The sequence below is a fragment of the Lithobates pipiens genome, unplaced genomic scaffold, assembly GCF_037356315.1.
Source record: "Lithobates pipiens isolate NorthernLeopardFrog02 unplaced genomic scaffold, aLitPip1_a1.2 Scaffold_17, whole genome shotgun sequence".
NCBI classification, from domain to species: Eukaryota; Metazoa; Chordata; class Amphibia; order Anura; family Ranidae; genus Lithobates; species Lithobates pipiens.
The window spans coordinates 8,087,503-8,112,733 of record NW_027507755.1 but is presented as its reverse complement, the minus strand read 5'-3'; the positions used below and the strand labels follow the sequence as shown (position 1 = coordinate 8,112,733).

General features: G+C 44.7%; 1 long non-coding RNA gene across 1 annotated transcript; it reads left to right on the top strand.

Annotated features, from left to right (window-relative positions):
* Nucleotides 1-637: 637 nt before the first annotated feature.
* On the top strand, nt 638-1,969 carry LOC143986571 (uncharacterized). Its single transcript, XR_013276545.1, has 2 exons — nt 638-807; nt 902-1,969. It is a non-coding gene; the product is annotated as an uncharacterized LOC143986571 (long non-coding RNA).
* Nucleotides 1,970-25,231: the final 23,262 nt, after the last annotated feature.

The window sequence follows — 25,231 nt, the reverse complement described above, 5'->3', positions numbered from 1 at the left end:
TTTTTTTTTTAAAACCTGCAAAGCAAAAGGCATAATGAGCTAGTATGCACCGCATACTAGCTCATTATGAAATACTTACCTTAGAACGAGGCCCCGACATCTCGCCCGATCCACGCCGAGGAAGCCAACATGCTCCCTTGGCGTCTCTTCCGGGTATCGCGGCTCCGGCGCTGTGAGTGGCCGGAGCCGCGATATCGTCACTCCCGCGCATGCGCGCGGGAGATTTAAATCCGGCCGGACGAGCGCTGCCGGATTTTCGCGGAGAGAACCCCCTTGTGCGCATGCGCCACTGCAGTCAGCGGCGCATACCGAGGGGAATATCTCCTAAACCGTACAGGTTTAGGAGATATTTTTTTTACCTACAGGTAAGCCTTATTATAGGCTTTCCTGTAGGTAAAAGTTAAAAAAGTGGGTTTACTTCCACTTTAAGCCAGCAAAATGGTCCAGTCTGAAAGTGGTTATTTCAATATTTCAATAAATATTGTGAACAATTTTTTTTTTCAATTAAATTTTCTTTTTTTTCCATTTTTTTTAGAGCTTGATTTTGTAAATTTTAAAAAATATTATGTAATTTTTTTACAAAAAAATGAACATTAATATTTTTGTAATAACTAAAACGTGGTTTTTATCAGTAGTCACAACCTTTCTGTTATCTTTATTAGAACCACATCAAACTGGAATGCTACAGAGGCAGATGAGGAGGATGATCAGAGGGAAGGAAATGTTTCACGGGCGACTGCTTCCCCAAATGTTAGCACATTGTCCACGCCATCAGAAGTTGGGAGTGTGGATCTAGAAACTGAGCAGGTATGTTTATTATTATTATTATTATTATCTAATATATCTATTCATCTATCTATCCCTTTTGTAAAAATCAATTATCTGTTTTTTTTCTTCATAGGAAAATAGAGTTGGTAACGCATGCTCTTCCAGTGGTGGTCGTGGACGCGGTAATCGTCGGCAGCGTAATCCAGACAACAGCAACCAAATGGACCAACGCATTGTACAGCTGATTACGGACTTAAATAAACAGAGAACCGAAAGCGACGTGTTTATGGATCATAGTCATCCTCGTGTGACTTTCTGTCGCAGCCTATTCATGCTGCTGTCAGATCTAGATGCTGAACGGGAGAAGCAGTGCATGGAGAACATGTACACATATGTGTTGGCCTGTAGGGTGGCGCAAAGGAGTGGGATGCCAACACCACCCATTTTAGTTCCCTCTTCCACTGCTCCTCCTGGGCCAGCAGTCTACCACTCCACCTATGCGCCTGTTACCTCTTGCACTGCTCCTCCTGGGCCAGCAGTCTACCACTCCACCTATGCGCCTGTTACCTCTTGCACTGCTCCTCCTGGGCCAGCAGTGTACCACTCCTCCTATGTACCCGGTCCCTCTTCCACAGCTCCTCCTGGGTCAGTAATGTACCACTCCCTAAACGTACCAGGTCCATCTTCCATTGCTCCTCCTGGGCCAGCAGTGTACCACCCCCCCAACATGACAGGTCCATCTTCCACTGCTCCCTCTGGGCCACCAAGGTACCACTCCACCAATGTGCCAAGCCTGTCTTCTAGCAGCCCTCCCACTGGTCAAGGTTCCCCTTCTGCCTACTCCTACAATGTACCAGGTCTCTCCTCCTATATACAAAATGTGCCTCCTGCAAGTATGCCACCCACACCTCAACACCAGAGACATCGATTTGATACCACTAATCCCTCCAAATCACCACGCCTGGAATCACGGAGTGATGATCCGGTTTATGAAGAATTATGATTTTATTTTGACTAAATTTGCATTTTTTTGAACGTGTTACCCATTTTGACATAAAGTTTTTGGCCAGTTGATGGTCAGTTGTCAGTTATTAGCTATCAGTTTTGACCTCTTTTTTTAGAAAAAGTTACACTATACACTGTTTGGTTGTATTATTTTTGATGATCAAAAAAGAAAAGAATAAAAAAAATCTGAACTTTATTGTAATGTAATGATTTTTATTAAAATTTAGTTAACTTTATTGAAATGAAAAAAACATATGCAATTTTATTAATCTGGGAGAACATTCAAGGTAAGTAAAGGCTAGTATCAAGAAAAAGTAAACTAAATATATTGGTCTTGCCAGGCCAAACTACCAGCAGGGGAAACAAAAAAATTGGCAAACTGATTTCGGATGTTTATAACTCTAGCAGTACTGCGCAAGTCCATGAATTGCATATCATGTCCTGGGTTTGGGGGTGCAGGTTCTGTGGAGACTCTCTCGTTGACAATTAAAAAGTTATGCAACACGCAGCATGCTAGGACGACTTTTATAGCGTTCTCCACATCAAGCTGCATGGCGGAGAGAAGTACACGCCACTTTGCTGTGCATACTCCAAAGGCGCACTCCACAACACGTCTGGCTCGGCTTAATCTATAGTTATAGATTCTCTGCTGGTAAGTAAGTCCTCCTCCACTATATGGGCGCATTAGATTTTCTGCTAAGCCAAAAGCTTCATCGGCTATCATCACCAGTGGAAGACTGGGCTCCGTAGTGCCTGGAAGTGGTCTACAAGAAGGAATCCCTAGTCGTCCTTCATGCAGACGACGACCCAGTGCAGACTCCCGGAATATTCGGGCATCCCCCTGACTCCCGTAGGCCCCCACATCCACAAATATGAAGCGCAGATTTGCATCCGCCAATGCCAGAAGTACAACAGAAAAGTACTTTTTATAATTGAAATAATGCAACCCGGAGTTAGGTGGTTTTTTGACTCGGACATGCTTTCCATCCAGAGCTCCTATACAGTTTGGAAACTGTGTCTTTTCCCAAAATTCTTTAGCTACTTTTTCCCATGTTTCTTCTGTAGGCTCAGGCATCATATCAGTTTTTAACTCCTCCCACAGAGCAAGGCAGGTCTCCCGGGTCACTTTTGCCACTGTGCTTACACCCATCAGAAAATAGTGGTGCAGCGAGACAAACGATTGTCCTGTGGCCAGGAACCTACAAAAAAATAAAAAATTTTTGTCAATAACATTTTAGAATTGGGAAAAGGTTACAAAATAACTTTTTTTTATATACAATCCTTTTTATTTTATCAAAAAATATAAAAAAATCAACAAGCCAGTAAATTTGTTGTGGATAAAACATTGTCCAAGCAAAAAAAAATTGGTAATGTAAAAAAGGCAAATATTTTAAAAAAATTATATTTTTTAGGCCGGGTTCACACTGCTGCGGGGGGAGATCCGGATGTGATTCGCACCGCACTGCAGTGCAAATCACATCCGATCTCCGTAGCGATGCGAGTTCAGCCATACAGATAGTATGGCTGAATTCGCATTGCTCCCGCAGCAAACTCGCACGGGACCCTTTTTTTGGTCCGCAGCAGAATCGGATCGCATGGGTGTTCACACCATGCGATCCGATTCCTGTGCGAGTCTGCAGATCGCACTGCGATATGCGGACGGATCTGGGGGTGTCATTAACATTTCATTGACACTCCCAGCCGTTCGCATAGGGCAGTGTGAACTGCCGGCGGGAGTCATGCAATGCGGGAAAACGCCGCGGATTCGCAGCATTCCCGCATCGCTGTGGTGTGAACCCAGCCTTAAGGACAATTATGGAAAACATGACTGTTTAAAAAAAAAAGGAACATTTTAAATACACATGACAAAAATAATGAAATACCTGAGTGTCACCAGGAGACGTTCCTCAGGAGACACGCTCATCCTCATCTGGGTGTCCATTCGAGTGAGACGTGGTCGCAGCCTCTCTAACAGATTGTCATATGTGCCAACAGACATCCTTGTGAAGTTAAAAAACTTTTCAGGATAATTACGCAGATGAACATATAGGTTGGTGAAATATCCTGAAGAGATGCGTTGGTCAATCAACTGATGGGTCCAGTACCGACGAACTCTGGTCCTCTCATTAATTTCTCTTCGTCTTCTGATCCGACGCAACAAAATCAGGAGGAGTATTTCCTGCATTGTCTTCACGGCTGGATCCATAGTCAACGCAGCTAGCAACAGTAGACAGCTCTCTGCTGAAGACAGTGCTTTTTCTGGTCTAAAATGGCTGCTAGGGTAAAAAATGCTATTGTTTCAATGCATTTTGGGAGTTTGGGAATGCATTGTGGGATTTTTGTAGTGTCCTCTGTGTATTTTTATAAAAAACGCCCATTAACGCTAACGCTGTAAAACGCTCATAAACGCTCATAAACGCTAGTATAAAACGCTGTTAAAAGCAGGTTTTTCAACCAGCGTTTTCTGCCAGCAATCTGGCGTCCAGAAATAGCTTTTTTGAGCTTCAGTGTGCATGGAGCCTAAGTATGCATGTGAAAGAATTGATGCTGGTTTGAAGCCAAAGGGTAGTCGCACCAAATATTGATTTGATTTAGATTGTATCTCTGCAGCTCCTCCGGAGTTACCATGGGCCTCTTGGCTGCTTCTCTGATTAATGCTCTCCTTGCCTGGAATATCATTTTCAGTGGACCGCCATGTCTTGGTAGGTTTGCAGTTGTGCCATATTCTTTCCATTTTCAAATAATGGATTAAACAGTGCTCTGTGAGATGTTCAAAGCTTGGGATATTGTTTTATAACCTAACCCTACTTGAAACTTCTCCACAACGTTATCCCTGACCTGTCTGGTGTGTTCCTTGGCCTTCATGATGCTGTTTGTTTACTAAGGTTCTCTAACAAACCTCTGAGGGCTTCACAGAACAGCTGCATTTATACAGATATTCAACTACACACAGATGGACACCCCAAAAAAAATAATTGCATTAATAAAATAAAAAATAAAAAATTCAAAAATAAATACTTTTTTTCACTTACCTGAAACGCTGTTGCTAGGCAGTCTTCCTAATCTGCCTCTTCCTATTCCACTGTGCTTCTACCTCTTCGGTGAGCGGCCCCGTTGCCTTCTGGGACATGTGTGTGTCCCAGAACACAATGGGGCCATTCACAAAGCGCTGCGCGACTCGCGCATGCGCAGTAGGAAACGGGCAGTGCAGCCTCAAGGCTCCACTGCCTGTTTCCCTTCGTTAGGATGGAGGCGCTGGCAGCCGATCCGATGGACAGATCGGCCTCGGGGCGGCCGACATCAAGGGATCGTTGGACAGGTAAGTGTCCTTATTAACAGTCAGCAGCTACAGTGAACGCCCCTTTAAGTGACTTCTGAAGGCACTTGTTTCCACTAAATTTTAGTTAGAGGTATCTGAGTAAAGGGGACTGAATACAAATGCAAGCCACACTTTTCAGATATTTATAAAAAAAAATTGAAAAACATTTACTGTATAATTTTCCTTCTACTTTACAATTATGTGCCACTTTGTGTTGGTCTATCACATAAAATCCCAATAAAATAAATTTACGTTTTTGGTTGTAACATGTGAAAAAAAGGCACTGTATACACAGTCATGCTTACCCCTAACACAGGTGGTTAGACACTATAGCTAGCTTCTGTGTTCTTCACCAACAGCAGCCCCCTTTCCTATAAGACAAACAGGCCTACCAGTACTCGGTTGCCCTCAGGACTTATACACAATACTATAGTACCCGGCCACCACACCAGGGCAAGCGTGAACTGAGAAAAGCAAACAGGTATTTGTGTTTGGCAGAATGATTCAATGACAGTCCAGGTACAAGGCAGGCAAGTTTCAGAATAGTCAGGGTCAATCTGTAGTCAAAGGGTAGGCAGAGTTCAGAGAGTAGTCGACATCCAATGTAAGGTTGTTAATGAGAGAATCCTATCTAGCAGAGCAGAGCAGGGCAAACGGGGAGCTTGGAGCATGTGTAACCAGTGCTATCACAAGCATGAGACTGCAGGTTGGCTGGCTTAAATCAGATTTGGTCTCCACCCAGAGACTGGCCACATCAGTTAACTTGCAGGTGGACAGACAGACAGGGATGTATCATAGACAAAATCAGGATGCTGGTACGAGACCAGAAGCTGTCAAAGAACACGCTCCTGACATATACAGTTGTGCTCATAAGTTTACATACCCTGGCAGAATTTATTTCTTGGCTATTTTTCAGAGAATATGAATGATAACACAAAAACTTTTCTTTTTGTTTGGCTTCAGCCATTTATTATCAATCAACTGTTTTACTCTTTAAATCATAATTGCAACAGAACCTACCGAAATGACCCTGATCAAAAGTTTACATACCCTGGTGATTTTGGCCCGATAACATGCACACAAGTTGACACAAAGGGGTTTGAATGGCTATTAAAGGTAACCATCCTCACCTGTGATCTGTTTGCTTGTAATTAGTGTGTGGGTGTAAAAAAAAAGTCAACGAGTTTATGGACTCCTGGCAGACCCTTGCATATTTTATTAACACCCCTTTCACACCAGGGCGTTTTGCGGGTGCTATAGCATTAGAAATAGCGCCTGCAATCCACCCTAAAGAAGCTGCACCGAGGGCTTTCACACTACAGCGGTGCGCTGGCAGGACGTCAGAAAAAAGTCCTGCCAGCAGCTTCTTTGGAGCAGTGAAGGAGCGGTGTGTTTACAGCTCCTCCACCGCTGCTCCCCATTGAAATCAATGGGGCAGCGCTGTAATACCGCCGGCAAAACGCCGCTATTGCAGCGTATTGCCGGCGGTTTCAACCCTTTCGCAGCCGCTAGCGGGGGGTAAAAGCGCCCCGCTAACGGCCCAAATGCGCCGCAAATCCGGCGGTAAAACGCCGCTAAAAATAGCGGCGTTTTACCGCCGATGCTATGGGCGGTGTGGTGTGAAAGGGGTCATAGTGCTGCAAGTCTGGGTGCTTAATTAGTCTGCCTTCATTCCAGATCTTTCACCAACTGCAAAAATTTGGTGCATCTTAAAATCAAAAATTCCTGACCCAGGACAGTTAAAATCCTATATCAGGCAACAATGGAACAACATTACTCTCCCAAAACTTCAGCAACTGGTCTCCTCAGTGATCAGGTTTAATTAGGGTCTCCTCAGTTCCCAGACTTTAGAAGAGGGGGTGCTACACCGTGATAAACATGACCCTGTCCCAATTTTTTGGAGATGTGTTGCTGCCATCAATTTCAAAATTTTATGTCTGCTTGCAAAGGAAGCACATCGTCGTCTGCCACCCAGGCCAATTCTTGGTATCTTATGGAGCAGAGAGTGTACACTTGCCTTGCACCAAATAGTGTACACGGAAAATAAACTGCAATAGGGGAAAGAATTCAAAGAAAGCAGTTGTTTGGCAGATGAATCTTTGCATGTCTCTTCTTCCAAAAAAATGCTACCTCCCAGCATTTTATTTTTATTTTTTTAAAGTTTAGTTCCACTCAGGGGCAGACTGACAACTCATGGGGCCCCTGGGCTATAGGAGATTATGGCGCACCCAGGCAATCAGAGATTATGGGGCCACACAGTATACAAAAACACACACACACACACACACACAGTATACAATCACACAGTATATACATACATGTACACAGAGTATACACAGACATGTTTCTATTGGCTGAGAAGGTACTGGAGAGGTGGGGCAGCTAAAATCTCGGGATTTTTAGACCAAAAGGTATGTTGGTAAGGGACATTTCAGACACAGTTGTAAAAAAACACAGATTTTTACATACTGTCCCTGGTTTTACTGAGGCTGGCAACCCTGATGGGGCCCCCTAGTGGCCCGGGGCCCTCGGGCAGTGCCCGAGTGGCTGAATGGTCAGTCCGCCCCTGGTTCCACTTTATGTAAAAGTTAAGTCTGGAGCACCAGGACTGAACCTTAGGGGCCCTGGCTTGTACTTCATACTGGGGCCCAAGTGTGTCAAGCTACACCACTGGATATAACCTTCTGCTCTACAAAGTAAGTCTGCTTTAACTAATCAGCAGCTGGCCCTGTATTGCTATTGCATTTCATTTTGATCTATTGATTTTCAAGGACAGAGACTTGAAAGTGAAAGGGGAAGGCACGGTAGAAAGGTCAAACATATTACTGAGATATGCGTCTGTGGAAAAACAAGTGTTGTCACACAGGAACAAACTCGTATTTGTCTGACCTCAGTGTAGGTGTCAGTAATAGGTTTGAGTTTAAATAAAAACTGATAAGCATAAAAAGTATAAAAACGAACTGAAAAAGGAAAATAAATGATAGCATATTACAAGTCACAACATAGAACTGGCTGGCCTCATTAGTCAAATCCTCAGACAAAATAAATAAGAGGTTAAATATACACTTTTTAAACGCAAGCTTGAAGAATTCTAAATAGTTAAACGTTAAAATGAGATGTTTGCATATTCCCACATGTGACCTTTTTCTCTTTGATATGATTGGTGACTCTAGGGAATAGGGTACAGCTGTCACATACCCGTCAAAACTTGCAGAACTAGCATTAATCCTGATGGCAAACACAGGCCAGGGAGGTACATCTCTTTCTTATTGTATATGCATAAGTAAAACTTTTTTTTTAACTTGGATAGAGTAGGGAAATATTTTTTTTTTTTATTGCTGTCTCTGTCCCCCATGGGTAGATTAGGGCTCTGTTTTTCCTCACAACCATTCCCTACTCCAGGGGTCTCCAAACTTTTCAAACAAAGGGCCAGTTTACTGTCTTTCAGACATTAGGGGGGTCCGAATGTGGCCAGTGAGGGTTGAAAATGTCCCAGGCCCAGCATCAGTGAGACTAAACATGGCCTCAGGGTTTGTGGTCAGTAGAAGGATGTGTAATTCCCCCTCATTGCTACTGGTGGGAGTAATAGTACCCCATTATCAGTATAAGTGGATGAAATTGTGCCCCATTGATGGTGTCAGTGGGAGGAATAGTGCCTCATATAATTAGTATGAATAGTGCCCCATGGTCTCCAAACTGCAGCCCAATGGAACTTTGCTAGCCTTGATCAAGCCTTTGGGTCACAGTTTGGAGACCCCTGCCCTACTGTATTCAAAACCATAAAACGTTTTGCCTATATATACACTTTAAACGTAAATACCTACCTTTCCCCTGCCTGCACAGCCAAAATGCTGCTCTGCTCTTGAGAAATCATCTTGGAAGGTCCAATGGGAAAACAATACTTCTTGGAGTATTGATCTCCCGAGTACCCCACAGCTTTCTTTGGTTCCTCCTGTTGACCGGAGTTGGATCCAAACAAAAAACTAAAAAGCAACCGTTCTGTTTCATCGTGTGATGGAGGAAAAATAGAGACCCATGTAATCCCTATGGGCGACTGGATGTAAAGGGGCACGTGTCTAAATATATCTGCCTAAATCTGATCAGGACTGCAAAAGCAGACCTGGATGCAAGCATATTGCTTTTGATCAATACAAAAATATATAAAATTGTTATAATAGCTATGACGCTGTCTGTCCCTCACAGAGATAAGTGAAGTTGGGTCAATAATAAGTTGGTTTGATAAAGGGGTCCTGTGCCCTGAAACACGTAACCATGCCCCCTGATGTAGTGACGTCATCCTTTAGGAATCCTCAGAGCTGAGTCAATCTGATCCGGGCTGACTGGTGCTACCCATAAACTGCTGAAGCCAACATTTGCAGTCCACTCTGCAGCTCCAACAGCGATAATCTCTGCATTTATCCAGCCGCTTGGTCGACAACCTCTGCACACCCCAGCTGCCCTGAGATTACTACATTTTACTTATGTGACAAGCCTTCTCCAGATCTTATGCAGTGAGTGCAATATTTTACTTTCCTTTTGATTCTAATAAACACGTTTACACTTAGATCATTGCTCTCTTCTGCTTACTTAGTGATCTGCTGACACTGAATGGACCAGTATCTAGATAGAAGCACATCCAGCTGCCCACTGGAAAACTATGCATGTTTTTGCACTGTTATGTTTTGTATGATCATTAGGGATGACGCGAACACCCCCTGGTTCGGTTCGCATCCAGAACATGCGAACAGGCAAAAAATTTGTTCGAACACCGTTAAAGTCTATGGGACACGAAAATTAATAATCAAAAGTGCTTATTTTAAAGGCTTATATGCATGTTATTGTCATAAAAGGAATAAAAGAATATTTCACTTTTATTGTTTCACTTTAAGCATTATTAAAATCACTGCTCCCAAAAAAACTGCCCTTTTTAAAACATTTTTTTGCATTGATACATGTCCCCTGGGGCAGGACTCAGGTCCCCAAACATTTTTTATGACAATAACTTGCATATTAACATAAAGCCCATCCTTAATGATCATGGTATTTCAATGGGCATATGTGTTATGATGTCTCTGTACTTTCCATGCGTTCTTTGAAAAATAAAAAGTATTGAAAAAAAATAATGCTATCCTGCGTGCAGTACATCAATGGGCAGCTAGTGTAGATAGGCCACAGCAATGACTGGGCTACAGAGTCCGTGCCTCTATGTGGTAATCTATATTGTAAGAATCCTGAACTCACGTAACTGGCAATAACAACAAATGAGCTTGCAGCATGTAGCGGTGTGGTATGGGTTAGGAAGCCTTTCACCTAGTCCTTTATGGTAGTGGTGCGAAGGGATGGCCTTGCTGCTGCGGGAGGCCCTTTCTCGCTATCCTCCCACAGATGTAGTGGTGCCGATGCCTAATCTATCTACATGCAGGATCAAATATCCTGACTGTCAGTGTGATTGGCAATCTGGAAATCCTCTTCTCCGCTCTTTGACTCAATTCATTCCGGCCTGTGGTCTTCTGGATCAGCCTTCGCTCTCTCACATGTCCTCTCTCTTTCCCGGTAGGGATGAGCTTCGAGTTCGAGTCGAACTCATGTTCTACTCGAACATTGCCTGTTTGCCTGTTCAGCGAACAGTGAACAATTTGGGCTGTTCGCAGCAAATTCGAAAAGCCGGAACACCCTATACAAGTCTATGGGAGAAATCTAAAGTGCTCATTTTAAAGGGTAATATGCAGATTACTGTCCTAAAAAGTGTTTGGGGACCCGGGTCCTGCCCCAGGGGACATGGATCAATGCAAAAAAAAAGTTTTAAAAACGGCCGTTTTTTCAGGAGCAGTGATTTTAATAATGATTAAAGTGAAACAATAAAAGTGTAATATTCCTTTAAATTTCGTAGCTGGGGGGTATCTATAGTATGCCTGTGAAGGGGCGCATGTTTCTGGTGCTTAGAACTGTCGCTGCACAAAGTGTCATTTGTGCAGGAAAAAAAGTCCTTTAAAATCACTTGCGGCTAAATTGTCGGGTCTCCGTAATACAGAGAACACTCAATGAGTGTTCTCTGTATTAGCCGACAATTCATTCATTCATTGATTAAAAAAAAAAAAAAAGCGTGGGGGTTCCCCTAGATTCAATTACCAGGCCCTTCAGGTCTGACATGGATATTAAGGGGAACCCCGTGTCAAATTTTAAAAAAAAATTGACGTGGGGGTCCCCCCAAATATCCATACCAGACCCTTCAGGTCTGATATGGATATTAAGGGAAACCCCGCATCAAATTTAAAAAAAAAATTGATGTGGGGGTCCCCCTAAAAATCCATATCAGACCCTTTATCCGAGCACGCAACCTGGCAGGCCGCAGGAAAAGAGGGGGGGACGAGAGAGCGGCCCCCCCTCCCTCCTGAACCGTACCAGGCCACATACCCTCAACATTGGGAGGATGCTTTGGGGGTCTGTGACCCCTCAAAGCACCTTGTCCCCATGTTGATAAGGACAAGGGCCTCATCCTCACAACCCTGGCCGTTGGTTGTGAGGGTCTGCGGGCGGGGGGCTTATCAGAATCTGGAAGCCCCCTTTAACAAGGGGACCCCCAGATCCCGGCCCCCCCCTGTTTGAAATGGTAAGGGGGTACAAAAGTACCCCTACCATTTCACAAAGAAAGTGTCAAAATGGTTAAATAAGACAAACACACTTTTGAAAAATTCCTTTATTAAAAATGAAAAAAAAAAAAAAAAGTTTCCAGCGGTGCTAATCCACTCTTGCTATCCAGCGACGGATCTCCGGGGTCCAGCGATGGATGATCATATCCAGCGACGGGGGAATCTCTCAGTCCAGCGCTGTCCATACATCGTTCTTCTGTCTCCTCTCCGGAGACACTGCAGAGAGCACAGCGCTGACGTTTCTTATATTGGGAGGGCGGGGCCACCCGTCACCTGACCCCGCCCCTCTGACGCTGCAGAGGTAAGCCAGGGGTTCCCCAGTGACGTGTGGGTGACCCCGCCCCCTCTGATGTAACGGAAACCTGCGTTACATCAGAGGGGGCGGGGTCACCCACACGTCACTGGGGAACCCCTGGCTTCCCTCTGCAGCGTCAGAGGGGCGGGGTCAGGTGACGGGTGGCCCCGCCCTCCCAATATAAGAAACGCCAGCGCTGTGCTCTCTGCAGTGTCTCCGGAGAGGAGACAGAAGAACGATGTATGGACAGCGCTGGACTGAGAGATTCCCCCGTCGCTGGATATGATCATCCATCGCTGGACCCCGGAGATCCGTCGCTGGATAGCAAGAGTGGATTAGCACCACTGGAATCTTTTTTTTTTTTTTTTCATTTTTAATAAAGGAATTTTTCAAAAGTGTGTTTGTCTTATTTAACCATTTTGACACTTTCTTTGTGAAATGGTAGGGGTACTTTTGTACCCCCTTACCATTTCAAACAGGGGGGAGGCCGGGATCTGGGGGTCCCCTTGTTAAAGGGGGCTTCCAGATTCTGATAAGCCCCCCGCCCGCAGACCCTCACAACCAACGGCCAGGGTTGTGAGGATGAGGCCCTTGTCCTTATCAACATGGGGACAAGGTGCTTTGAGGGGTCACAGACCCCCAAAGCATCCTCCCAATGTTGAGGGTATGTGGCCTGGTACGGTTCAGGAGGGAGGGGGGGCCGCTCTCTCGTCCCCCCCTCTTTTCCTGCGGCCTGCCAGGTTGCGTGCTCGGATAAAGGGTCTGATATGGATTTTTAGGGGGACCCCCACGTCAATTTTTTTTTTTAATTTGATGCGGGGTTCCCCTTAATATCCATATCAGACCTGAAGGGTCTGGTATGGATATTTGGGGGGACCCCCACGTCAATTTTTTTTTAAATTTGACACGGGGTTCCCCTTAATATCCATGTCAGACCTGAAGGGCCTGGTAATTGAATTTAGGGGAACCCCCACGCTTTTTTTTTTTTTTTTTAATCAATGAATGAATGAATTGTCGGCTAATACAGAGAACACTCATTGAGTGTTCTCTGTATTACGGAGACCTGACAATTTAGCCGCAAGTGATTTTAAAAGACTTTTTTTCCTGCACAAATGACACTTTGTGCAGCGACAGTTCTAAGCACCAGAAACATGCGCCCCTTCACAGGCATACTATAGATACCCCCAAGCTACGAAATTTAAAGGAATATTACACTTTTATTGTTTCACTTTAATCATTATTAAAATCACTGCTCCTGAAAAAACGGCCGTTTTTAAAACTTTTTCTTGCATTGATCCATGTCCCCTGGGGCAGGACCCGGGTCCCCAAACACTTTTTAGGACAGTAACTTGCATATTACCCTTTAAAATGAGCACTTTAGATTGTGAACGTTTGAGTCCCATAGACTTTAATAGGGTTCTAAAGTTCACACGAAGTTTAGGTCTGTTCGCAGGTTCTGGTGCGAACCGAACAGGGGGGTGTTCGGCTCATCCCTATTTCCCCGTCTTCTTCTCTTCCTTCAGGTTCCTGGGCTTTCCTTTTTATAGGCTCCCACCCCTTTTGCTCACCCACGTGGGATGCGTAGTTCTCTTCCAGCTTATCTGAATGAAGAAGTCCTGTCTGCAGCATACAAGTTCCAACATTCTTAGCGTGGCTGTACTAGTTCCTGTGCCAACAAAACTGCGGAGCACTGCCATCTTGTGGCCATTTTATAATCTGCAATCAGTAACAATGCAGTGTGTTACAAAAGTAAAAACATAAAATTAGATAAATTACATAAAAAAAAAAAAAAAATACATAAAATAGACTCAAAACCATTCAAGCACCAGTTTGAGCAGCACAGGAGTAGAACAGGCAGCACGGGGATAATCAGTCACTGATGCATATGCTGACAAGAAGAGTGCAGAGCTGAAGCCTTATTAGTACAGTGGTGTGAAAAACTGTTTGCCCCCTTCCTCATTTCCTGTTCCTTTGCATGTTTGTCACACTTAAGTGTTTCGGAACATCAAACCAATTTAAACAATAGTCAAGGACAACACAAGTAAACACAAAATGCAATTTGTAAATGAAGGTGTTTATTATTAAAGGTGAAAAAAAATCCAAACCATCATGGCCCTGTGTGAAAAAGTGATTGCCCCCCTTGTTAAAACATACTATAACTGTGGTTGTCCACACCTGAGTTCAATTTCTCTAGCCACACCCAGGCCTGATTATTGCCACACCTGTTCACAATCAAGGCATCACTTAAATAGGAGCTGCTTGACACAGTAAGGTCCACCAGAAGATCCTTAAAAGCTACACATCATGCCGAGACCCAAAGAAATTCAGGAACAATTGAGAAAGAAAGTAATTGAGATCTATCAGTCTGGAAAGGGTTATAAAGCCATTTCCAAAGCTTTGGGAATCCAGCGAAACACAGTGAGAGCCATTATCCACAAATGGCGAAGACATGGAACAGTGGTGAACCTTCCCAGGAGTGGCCGGCCGCCCAAAATTACCCCAAGAGCGCAGCGACGACTCATCCAAGAGGTCACAAAAGACCCCACAACAACGTCCAAGGAACTGCAGGCCTCACTTGCCTCAGTTAAGGTCAGCGTTCATGCCTCCACCATCAGGAAAAGACTGGGCAAAAATGGCCTGCATGGCAGAGTTCCAAGGAGAAAACCACTGCTGAGCAAAAAGAACATCAAAGCTCGTCTCAATTTCTCCACAACACATCTTGATGATCCCCAAGACTTTTGGGACAACATTCTGTGGACCGATGAGACAAAAGTGGAACTCTTTGGAAGGTGTGTGTCCAAGTATATCTGGCGTAGAAGGAACACTGCATTTCATAAAAAGAACATTATACCAACAGTAAAATATGGTGGTGGTAGTGTGATGGTCTGGGGCTGTTTTGCTGCTTCAGGACCTGGAACACTTGCCGTGATAAAAGGAACTATGAATTCTGCTGTCTACCAAGAGATCCTGAAGGAGAATGTCCGACCATCTGTTCGTGTACTCAAGCTGAAACGAACTTGGGTTCTGCAGCAGGACAATGATCCTAAACACACCAGCAAGTCCACCACCGAATGGCTGAAGAAAAACAAAATGAAGACTTTGGAGTGGCCTAGCCAAAGTCCTGACCTGAATCCTATTGAGATGTTGTGGTATGACCTTAAAAAGGCCGTTCATGCTCGAAAACCCTCTAATGTAACTGAATTAGGACAATTCTGCAAAGATGAGTGGGCCAAAATTCCTCCAGGACGCTGTAAAAGCCTCATTGCACGTTATCGCAAACGCTTGGTTGCTGCTAAGGGTGGCCCAACCGGTTATTAGGTTTAGGGGGCAATCACTTTTTCACACAGGGCCATGATGGTTTGGATTTTTTTTCACCTTTAATAATAAACACCTTCATTTACAAATTGCATTTTGTGTTTACTTGTGTTGTCCTTGACTATTGTTTAAATTGGTTTGATGTTCCGAAACCCTTAAGTGTGACAAACATGCAAAGGAACAGGAAATGAGGAAGGGGGCAAACACTTTTTCACACCACTGTATATTGCTGCTCCTTCATTGTCCAATCAGTGGGCTCCCATCACTATTGTATTTCTTAACTCTAACCGTGAAAGCTTTGACTCACAAAACTGTTTGCTTATGAAAATCCTTTCATAGGCAAGACATTTCACACACTTGGCTTTGATTTGTGTATCTAGCTTTTTCCATAAGGATTAATTTTAGGGACCCATTGTCAGTTTTTTAAAAATCCAAAGTGCAGAAAAATATTTTCACGGTAAACACAAGCAAATAGGGTGCAAATGCATACAAATCACATACTTTGCAACTCAAAATGGTGCCATTCCTTATCCATGTGTTTTTATGAGCACTTATGTAAGCTTTTGCTCATCTTCCTGTGTGCTTTAAAGCAGAACTCCGGGAAAAAAATTCCTATGCAGTGAGGCTGTGCACGTACTGCATTGGTAAACTGACCCTTTGACCTTCTAGAAAACAGCGCTCCCCTATGTCCAGCGGTGTACTGTTCCTGCTCCCCTCAAGTCCAGACCCGGTCTATGGGCATGATGATGTCAGGAACAGTCCACTACACAAGACCGCTACTTGTGGGGGGGGGGGGGGGGGGCAGGAGCTGCAGGGACTGGTCTTGCACTTGGAGGATTGGTGGATTAGGTAAGTATATCTATACTCTCCTCACCTCTAGACAAAAACAAGCAGGTAACCCATGCAGTGCGGGCACAGACCCACTGCATGGGAGAACATTTTTTGCCTGGAATTCTTCTTTAACCGTATGCTTACATTTTTCTTCTTTCATTAGTCAAAGTGGACCTTTCATTCAAATTGGAATCTTCAATGCTGCTCCTCTTAATAAAACACAAAGTTTTTTACATTTTATAACTATCAAATACCTTTTTTTTAATATTCCTAAAGCTTAACTCCGGGGGGGGGGGGGGGGGGGGGGGTGATGTATTTTGCATACTGTGTAATGTTCAACCCCAACAGAGCAACTGCTGTTTGCGTTCCCCTGTTCCTGGTACTGGAGTCCCATTGGACAGTACTGCACTTTCTGAAGCACTAATGCCATGTACAGAGGATTGGAATTTCCGACAATAAATGTTCGATGTGAGCTTGTTGTCGGAAATTCCGACTGTGTGTAGGCTCCATTCGACATTTGTCGTTGGAATTTCCGACAATAAAAATTTGAGAGCTGGTTCTCAAATTTTGAGACAACAAAATCCGTTGTCGGAAATTCCGATCGCGTGTACACAATTCCAATGCACAAAATTCTTTGCATGCTCGGAATCAAGCAGAAGAGCTGCACTGGCTATTGAGCTTCATTTTTCTCGGTTCGTCGTACGTGTTGTATGTCACTGCATTCTTGACGTTTGAAATTTCCATCAACATTTGTGCAACTGTGTGTGTGCAAGACACGTTTCAGCCAACATCCGTTGGAAATAAATCCACGGTTTTGTTGTTGGAAAATCCTATCGTGTGTACATAGCATTAGGGTTGTTTATTCAGGCAATAGCACAAATGGGTTAATAATAGAATCACGAATAATGAGTACCCAACATCCCGGTTCAAGGTGCCTAGTTTAGACCTCGTAGAACCTGAATGAGATACACACAAGGGCTATGAAACTACAGTCCCTTCTTATCACTCTCCCACTGGTGAATGATGAATATTTGTCAGTGGCTGGTGTTGGGGCCCAAAAGTCAACGTTGGAGTGCACTAATTGGTGTTTGTATTTCCAACAAGAATGGGAAACCGACCAAAGGAAAAATCCCTAGGGGGCACAGAAAGAGGTAGTACTGTCCTTTTGGGATGGTGGCAGAAGGTCTCTCGCCACTCTGGGGTCAACCACAAAGATTCTTCCCTCTCCTGGGTGTTTGGAGCATCAACTCTGGATTCGACTATAGGTGGTTCCTGCAGTCCCTAATAAGACAGCAGCAGACCTGGAATGCAACAGTCGCAGCAGTGCCTCACACACACACCGGGATCATAGCAAGATGGCCTCTATCTGGATTAACACGGTCTATGAGCATGATGATAGGAACAGTCCAATGTACCTCTGTAGATTGGTGGAGGCAGCACTGGGCAGGTGTACCCAGAACACAGCAGCAGTAGCAGTTATATTGCCTGGCCAGGGTGACAAAGGTCTGTAGGCTCTATGGAAGCCCAGCATGGTATTCAAACAGCACAGCACACAGGGTCCCCTCTCCTCCAGACCCAGATAGCAAGGATAACTTGCCACATTTTTGTGGCAGTATTGAATTGTAAGCCTACGGAGCCAACGCCCCAGTGTAAAAGGGGCCTTAGGGTTAGTCACTCCTTGATTTCTACCAGTGGCCCCACTAGGGTTGGTGTCACCCCCCCTCCACCAACTATTGTCCCTCCTCAGTACAGACCCCCCCCCTCCACTAACTACAGACCCTCCTCCCCACAGTATAGATCCCTCTCCCTCAGTACAGACCCCCCTAAGTACAGACCCCCTTCCCTCAGTATAGACCCCTCCACTAAATACAGACCCCCTCCCTCAGTATAGACCCCCTCACTAAGTACTGAGCCCCCTCCATCAATATAGAGCCCCCTCCCTCAGTACAGACCTCCCTCCGTCAGTATAGACCTTCCCCTCAATGCAGACCCCCCCACATCAATATAGACACCCCTCCCTCAGTATAGACCTCCCCCTCAGTACAGAACCCCCTCCATCAGTACAGACACCCCCTCAGTGCAGAACCCACCTCCATCAGTATAGACACCCCCACCTCAGTGCAGACCCCCCCCATCACCACAGACACTCCCCATCAGAACAGACCCTCCAGCAGTACAGACACCCCCCCTCAGTGCAAAACCCCCCTTCAGTGCAGACCCCCCCAGCAGTACAGACATGCCCCATCAGTGCAGACCCCCCAGCAGTACAGACACCCCCACCTCAGTTCCGACCCCCCCATCAGTACAGACACCTCCACCTCAGTGCAGACCCCCCCAGCAGTACAAACACCCCCTCAGTGCAGACCCCACCAGCAGTGCAGACCCCCCCAGTGCAGACTCCCCCTCAGTGCAGACCCCACCAGCAGTGCAGACACCCGCCCAGTGCAGACCCCTCCAGGAGTGCAGACACTCCCCCAGTGCAGACCCTCCCTCCAGCAGTACAGACACCCCCCTCAGTGCAGACCCCCCAACCTCAGTGCAGACCCCCCCATCAGTACAGACCCCCCAGAGCAGACCCCCAGCAGCACAGACACCCCCCATCAGTACATACACCACCCCCTCAGTGCAGACACCCCCCTAGTGCAGGCCCCCCAGCATTACAGACACCCCCTCGGTGCAGACCCCACCAGCAGTGCAGACACCCCCCAGTGCAGACCCCCCCAGCAGTACAGACACTCCCCTCAGTGCAGACCCCCCTCAACAGTACATACATCACCCCCTCAGTGCAGACACCCCCCGTGCAGACCCCCCAGCAGTGCAAACACCCCCCCAGTGCAGACCCTCCCTCCAGCACTACAGACATCCCCCTCAGTGGTGCAGACCCCCCCATCAGTGCAGACCCCCAGCAGTACAGACACCCCCCTCAGTGGTGCAGACCCCCCCATCAGTGCAGACCCCCCATCATTACATACACCACCCCCTCAGTACAGACACCCCCAGTGCAGACCCCCCATCAGTATAGACACCCCCCCCAGTGCAGACCCCTCCAGCAGTACAGACACACCCCAGTGCAGACCCCCATCAGTACGGACACCCCCCCAGTAGTACAGACACCCCCCCAGTAGTACAGACACCCCTCAGTGCAAACCCTCCCCATCAGTACAGACACCCCCCTCAGGTGCAGACCCCCACATCAGTATAGACACCCCCCCCAGTGCAAATCCCCCCATCAGTATAGATGCTCCCCTGCACATGACATGCCCATCTTCTACTTTAACAGACCTCAGAACAGCACACAGATACACACATCGGTGTCCCTCGAACTCGGGCTCCTCCTCTGTAGATGTAAACAGAGAGGAGGGGGAGGTGGCTTCAGTCGGCTCCGCTGAGCGACACAGCTGCGAGGCACAGATCATGAGGGCAGCGGGTGGTGTTAGTGGTGCGGCTACCCTCCCAGTGTAAACTTACACAGCTCACTCTCCTTTCTCAGCAGCCCCTCACCCCGTGGACCTGTTGTGCTATTCAGTCTTTTCGTTGATAGGCCATGCCTTCCTGTGAACTGCATCCACATTGAGTCCTTGCAGCTCCCAGCAAAATTGGGTGAGTCAGATTCTGTGCTGAAGGGCCAATGATACTTGGCTACCCTTGCATTGGGCCAGCTTGGCACAATGCAAGTATGTATATGTGATACCTGATGTGATACCCAACCAGGCTCTGTAAAAGCTGTAAATAACTGTAGTAGCCTGAGCTACTACAGCGATGGCAAAGTGGCCTCCCTTCAGCATCTTAACCAAACGGGATGTGTTGCTTACTCGGTATAGCCATCATTAAAAGAATGACTTTTTTCTCCGATTGGAGGAGTTTTAGAGGAGAAATGGTGATGTCAAAATTTCCATCACACTAATCAGAGAACACTTTGCATTCATTAAAAAAATAAAGCATCAGTAGCGTTACAGAAATGAGTGTAATAGAAGTGACTATATAGGAAAAGAAACTGTTTTGTCAGGGACAATTAGAGTGGACTGAGGACCTGGAGAACGCTGATTCTCATAAAATTGATCCACTGATGCTGTCACGGTCAGGCTTGAAGACCTGTAGCTGTAGCAGTAGAGAGGCTCCCACCGACCAGCAGGATAAGTATACAGGCAGGTCCTCCTGGTGGATGACATGGTCTCACTCGAGGTGCAAGGTCTAAGCAGTAACCACTGGTATTCACCGGAGCTTCTATGGGCTTTGCTGCGTGTTAGTACCAATTCATGCTCCTGAGGATCATCCCATTGGGAGGTCCAGTAGCAGATTTATCAGGTAGTGATCAAGCAAAAGCATAGTCAATAAACGAGTTGAAGGGTGGTAACAAGTGGCTACATGTTGGGATCAAGTGTAGTTGAGGAACAAGCCAAAGGTCGGTAATGCATGCTTGCAAATTGGGATCAAGCAAAAGGGTAGTTAAGGAACAGGCCAAAGTTTGGTAACAATGGTTGCAGGCTGGGATTAAAGAACAAGTCAAAGGTCGATAGTGAATGGTTGCAGGTTGAGATCAAGTGGAAGCATACTTGAGGAACAGGCCAAAAGTTTGTAACAGATGCTTGCAGGTTGGGATCAAGCGGACGCCTAGTCGAGAAACAAGCCAAAGGTCGGTAAGGAGTGGCAGTGGAGATAAGGACAGTTGCAGGTACACAAAGGAGCAAGATGTCGGTTGGAGAGAGCACAATAATCTGGCAAACAGGAAGTGCAGACTCATGGCTTAAATCAGGAAGTTAATGGGAGTAGCAAAGAGTTCAAGGTTCACCGGAAACCAGGGCTGGACTGAGACAAAAATTTGGCCCTGGACTTCATCCAGACCAGCCCACTTTAATTTTGCAAACAAGCACAAAAACAGTATATAAAACTATACGCAATAGTGCAAAAAAACATAAGGAGTCCTCACTAACCTCTTTTATTATTTCACTTATTCTCCTCTGTATTTTTCTCATCTTTCTCCCATCACTGCGTGAAGTTGAGGGCAAGCCGCGCAGCCATTACTTGGTCACTGAAACCGGCCCACTGAGCCATCGGCCCACCGGGAAACTCCCTGTAGTCCCAGGGAGTTTCCCGGTACATGCCTGCCGGAAACAAGAGACAAGGCAAGATTGTTCAGACAAGGCATTGTCCAGCACCTCGGGTGGCTCAGCAAGAAGAGCCACCGCCAGACACAGCAGAGGTGGTGGGTTGAGATCCTGGTCCTGACAGATGCAATTAAAGGAGCCAACCAGTTATTTTCAGAACACTACTCTATCAATAGTACCAATCCTTTCTGCTGCTTAGGAAAGACACACTTGGCGTGATCTCCAGCTGCCTCCTTGTTCCACAATTGTGTCTAATTGTGCCTTGCTGTTTGAGCTAGCTCTGAATAAAGCCAGTTTGTTGCTTTTGTTCTGCCAGTTTTACTTGGATAAAGTAATTTTAAAGGAACACTGGTGTAGCTTGCTTGTCTGTAAATTGCACTATGAGTAACCACCCGCTACATGCACCGTAGAGTGAAGCTGGGGATTTGTAATTAGTGACTTGTTTACTTACTGATGTGTATTATTTCCTGAATGATTACCTCAACATCTAACATCCCATGGGAAGCCGAGATGGCACAGAGGGCAGCTACCAGCTCACACCTCTAATTATAAGATAGCTACTTTTTAGACATTCTGTGGTTGATTATATCTATAGTAGCATACCCCCAACATCACAACTTAAGAAAGAGGGTGCCATGAAATGGCAAACACACGCTGAAAAATCAATGTGGCCACATTGCTTTGAATATTGGGCATGACTAAACAAAGTCATTGTTTAAAAAGAACTCCAGTAACACAGTTAGAAACGAATTAGCGGCTGTTGGGATAACTACTACTTGAGCGCCGGAAGGTTTTACCCCCTTCATGACCAGGGCATTTTTTGCTATTTAGCACTGAGTTACTTCAACTGGTAATTGCACGGCCATGCTACATTGTACTCAAACAAAATTCATATCATTTTTTTCACACAAATACGGATTTATTATGGTGGTATTTGATCACCACTGGGTTTTTATTATTTGGGATATAAGCAAAAAAAAAAAAAACAGAAAAGTTTGAAAAACAATTTTTGTTTTTACTTTCTGCAATAAAACGCATACAAATAATAAATAAATAAATAATAAAAAAATGTAAAAAATATATATATATATCCTCATTAAACTTTTGGCCAAAATGTATTCTGCTATGTCTTTGATAAAACAAAAAAAATCCAGTAAGTGTATATTTATTGGTTTGCGTGAAAGTTATAGCATCTACAAACTAGATAGTATATATACTGTATTTTGGAATTTTTATTTATCCATTTATTTTTGTACTACTTATGGCGGTGATCATCTACTGCTAATGGGACTGCGATAGTGCGGCGGGAAACCTGACACAAACTGATGCTGGGGGGAACTGACTGACTGCCACTGACATCACTGGTGACACTAATATAATGATCACTGCCACTGTACTAATGACACTTGTTGGTAAGGGTTAACATCTAGGGGCAATCAAGCAGTTAAATGCGAGCCTAACAGTGTGTAATGCGTGCTGATTTTTACTAAAGATCTCATTTCTTATCCCTGCTTTGCAGAGAGATCATTCCCTCTGTACAGAGCCCTGTGATGACTGTCAAACGCAGAGCTCTGGGATGTGATTGGACACAGCTGATCGGCAGGTCCCGGACATTAATCGCTGGCCGGAACTTGTTGATAGACTCCCGCTGTGTATAATCACGGTGGGTCTCGGCGGCGGTGGGGGGGTGGGGGGGGGGTTAGCTGGTGCGCATATGCGTGCAGCCTAGAAGCAGGTAGCGACATATAGGTATGTCGCTTTGCCTGCACAGGCTGCCAATTCGCAGTACATAGCATGTGGGGGGTCCACAAGCGGATAATAAACAATTTGGTCAAGAGTGTGCAATGTATAGCACAGAGTACACTGGTCCAGACTATGTAACGTACAGCATAATGTATAGAGTGCCCCTTTAAGGACTATGTAACGTACAACATAATGTATAGAATGCCCTTTAAGGACTATGTAACATACAACATAATGTATAGAGTGCCCCTTTAAGGACTATGTAATGTAGAACATAATGTAGAGTGCCCCTTTAAGGACTATGTAACGTACAACATAATGTATAGAGTGCCCCTTTAAGGACTATGTAATGTACAACATAATGTTATAGAGTGCAGCAATTAAAAGTATGAAATGTACAGCACAATGTATAGATTGCAGTGGTCCAGAGTATGTAATGTACAACAAAATGTATAGAATGTTCAGAATACATAATATACGGCATAATATATCGCGTGCTAGTAGTTACTCTGTGTAATGTACAACATAATGTACAGAGTGCAGCAATTAGGAGTATAAAATGTAAAATACAATGTATAGATTACAGTGATCCATAGTATGTACTGTACAGGAATACATAATATACAACATAATGTATATAGTGCAAAAATCAAGATTATAAAGCATATGACACAATGTATAGAGTGCAGCGTTTAGGAGTATGAAATGTACAGCAAAATCTATAGAGTGCAATGGTCAGGTGTATGTAATGTACAACATATGTATATAGAGTACAGCAATTGGGATTATGTAATTTACAACATATGTATAGAGTGCAGCAATCATGAGTATGAAATGTTCAACACAATGTACAGATTGCAGTGGTTTGGAATATGTAATGTACAACACAATGTATAGAGTGCAACAGTCAGGAGTATGTAATGTACAACATAGTATATAAAGTATCGTGATCTTGATAATGTAATGTACAACCTATGTATAGAGTGCAATGATCAGAAGTGATATATAACATAATGTATAGAGTGCAGCAATCAGGTGTATAAATGTACACCATCATTTACAAAGCACAGTGGTAAGGAGTATGTAATGTACATAATAATGTGTAAAGTATTGGTGGTCAGTATGAGAACAAAAATGTCTCACGTGGAAGGAAAATGTTATTAGTAGTCAGAAAATCTTTGGTGCTATCAGAGGGGAAAAAACATTGGTGATTGGTGCTCAGTGGGGGACAGGGATAAATACTGTGCATGTATGGACATTGCACAGTAGCACTTCACTTGTTATGTGGTGTGTTGGTGTGTAATTATATGGTGTGTAATTCTTTGTATCACTTCTTGTTTGTTTGGATGTCACACACTAACACTTCTTGTGTTCCGTAAGATGGTTGTAGTTTTTAGCAGTGGCGGCCCGCCCATAGGGTGCGCCACCCCCCCCCCCCCCCCATTCATGCGTCCGCCCCCCTAATCTACATGCTTGGCGCTGGATGCATGGATTCCAATGGTTTTTCTTTCTTTCTTTTTTTTTGAAGCATGTGATTAGAGCATGAGGCTCTAATAGGCTTCAAAAAAGGGTGGGCATCCAGTTGTTTCTGTATGTATGGATACTGCAGAATAGCACGTCTCTTGTTCTGACATTCTTATGATCTATTCCAAATGTTTAAACTCTGCACAGTAGCATTTCTCTTGTCCTGTATGTTTAATTCTCAGTATATGTTTTATTCTGTCTATATGGATGTGATGGTACACAATAGTTCTTCTATTGTTCTGTATGTTGGGTGAAGTTCCCATTATCTGTTATTATGTATGGATGGTATGGCTTGTCTGGCTGTTCTGATTTGCTAAGTGCACTGAACCAGCTTCTATGGCTGCTCAGCATGTCCATTTTTCCTGTAAGCATTTTGATCTTGGAATGATGAAATCACATATCAATGGGACAGAGAACACCAGACTCTAGATATTTGAGGGTTTAAAGCCTAAATTCAGGTTTATTTTTATTTAACCGACCAGGCCTCTTTTTTAGATGTGTTGTTTACAAGTTAAAAATATTTTTTTTGCTAGAAAATTACTTAGAACCCCCAAACATTATCATTTTTTCTTTCTAATACCCTAGAGAATAAAATGGCGGTTGTTGCAATACTTTTTGTCACACCGTATTTGCGCAGCGGTCTTACAAGCACACTTTATTTTTTTTTAAATACACT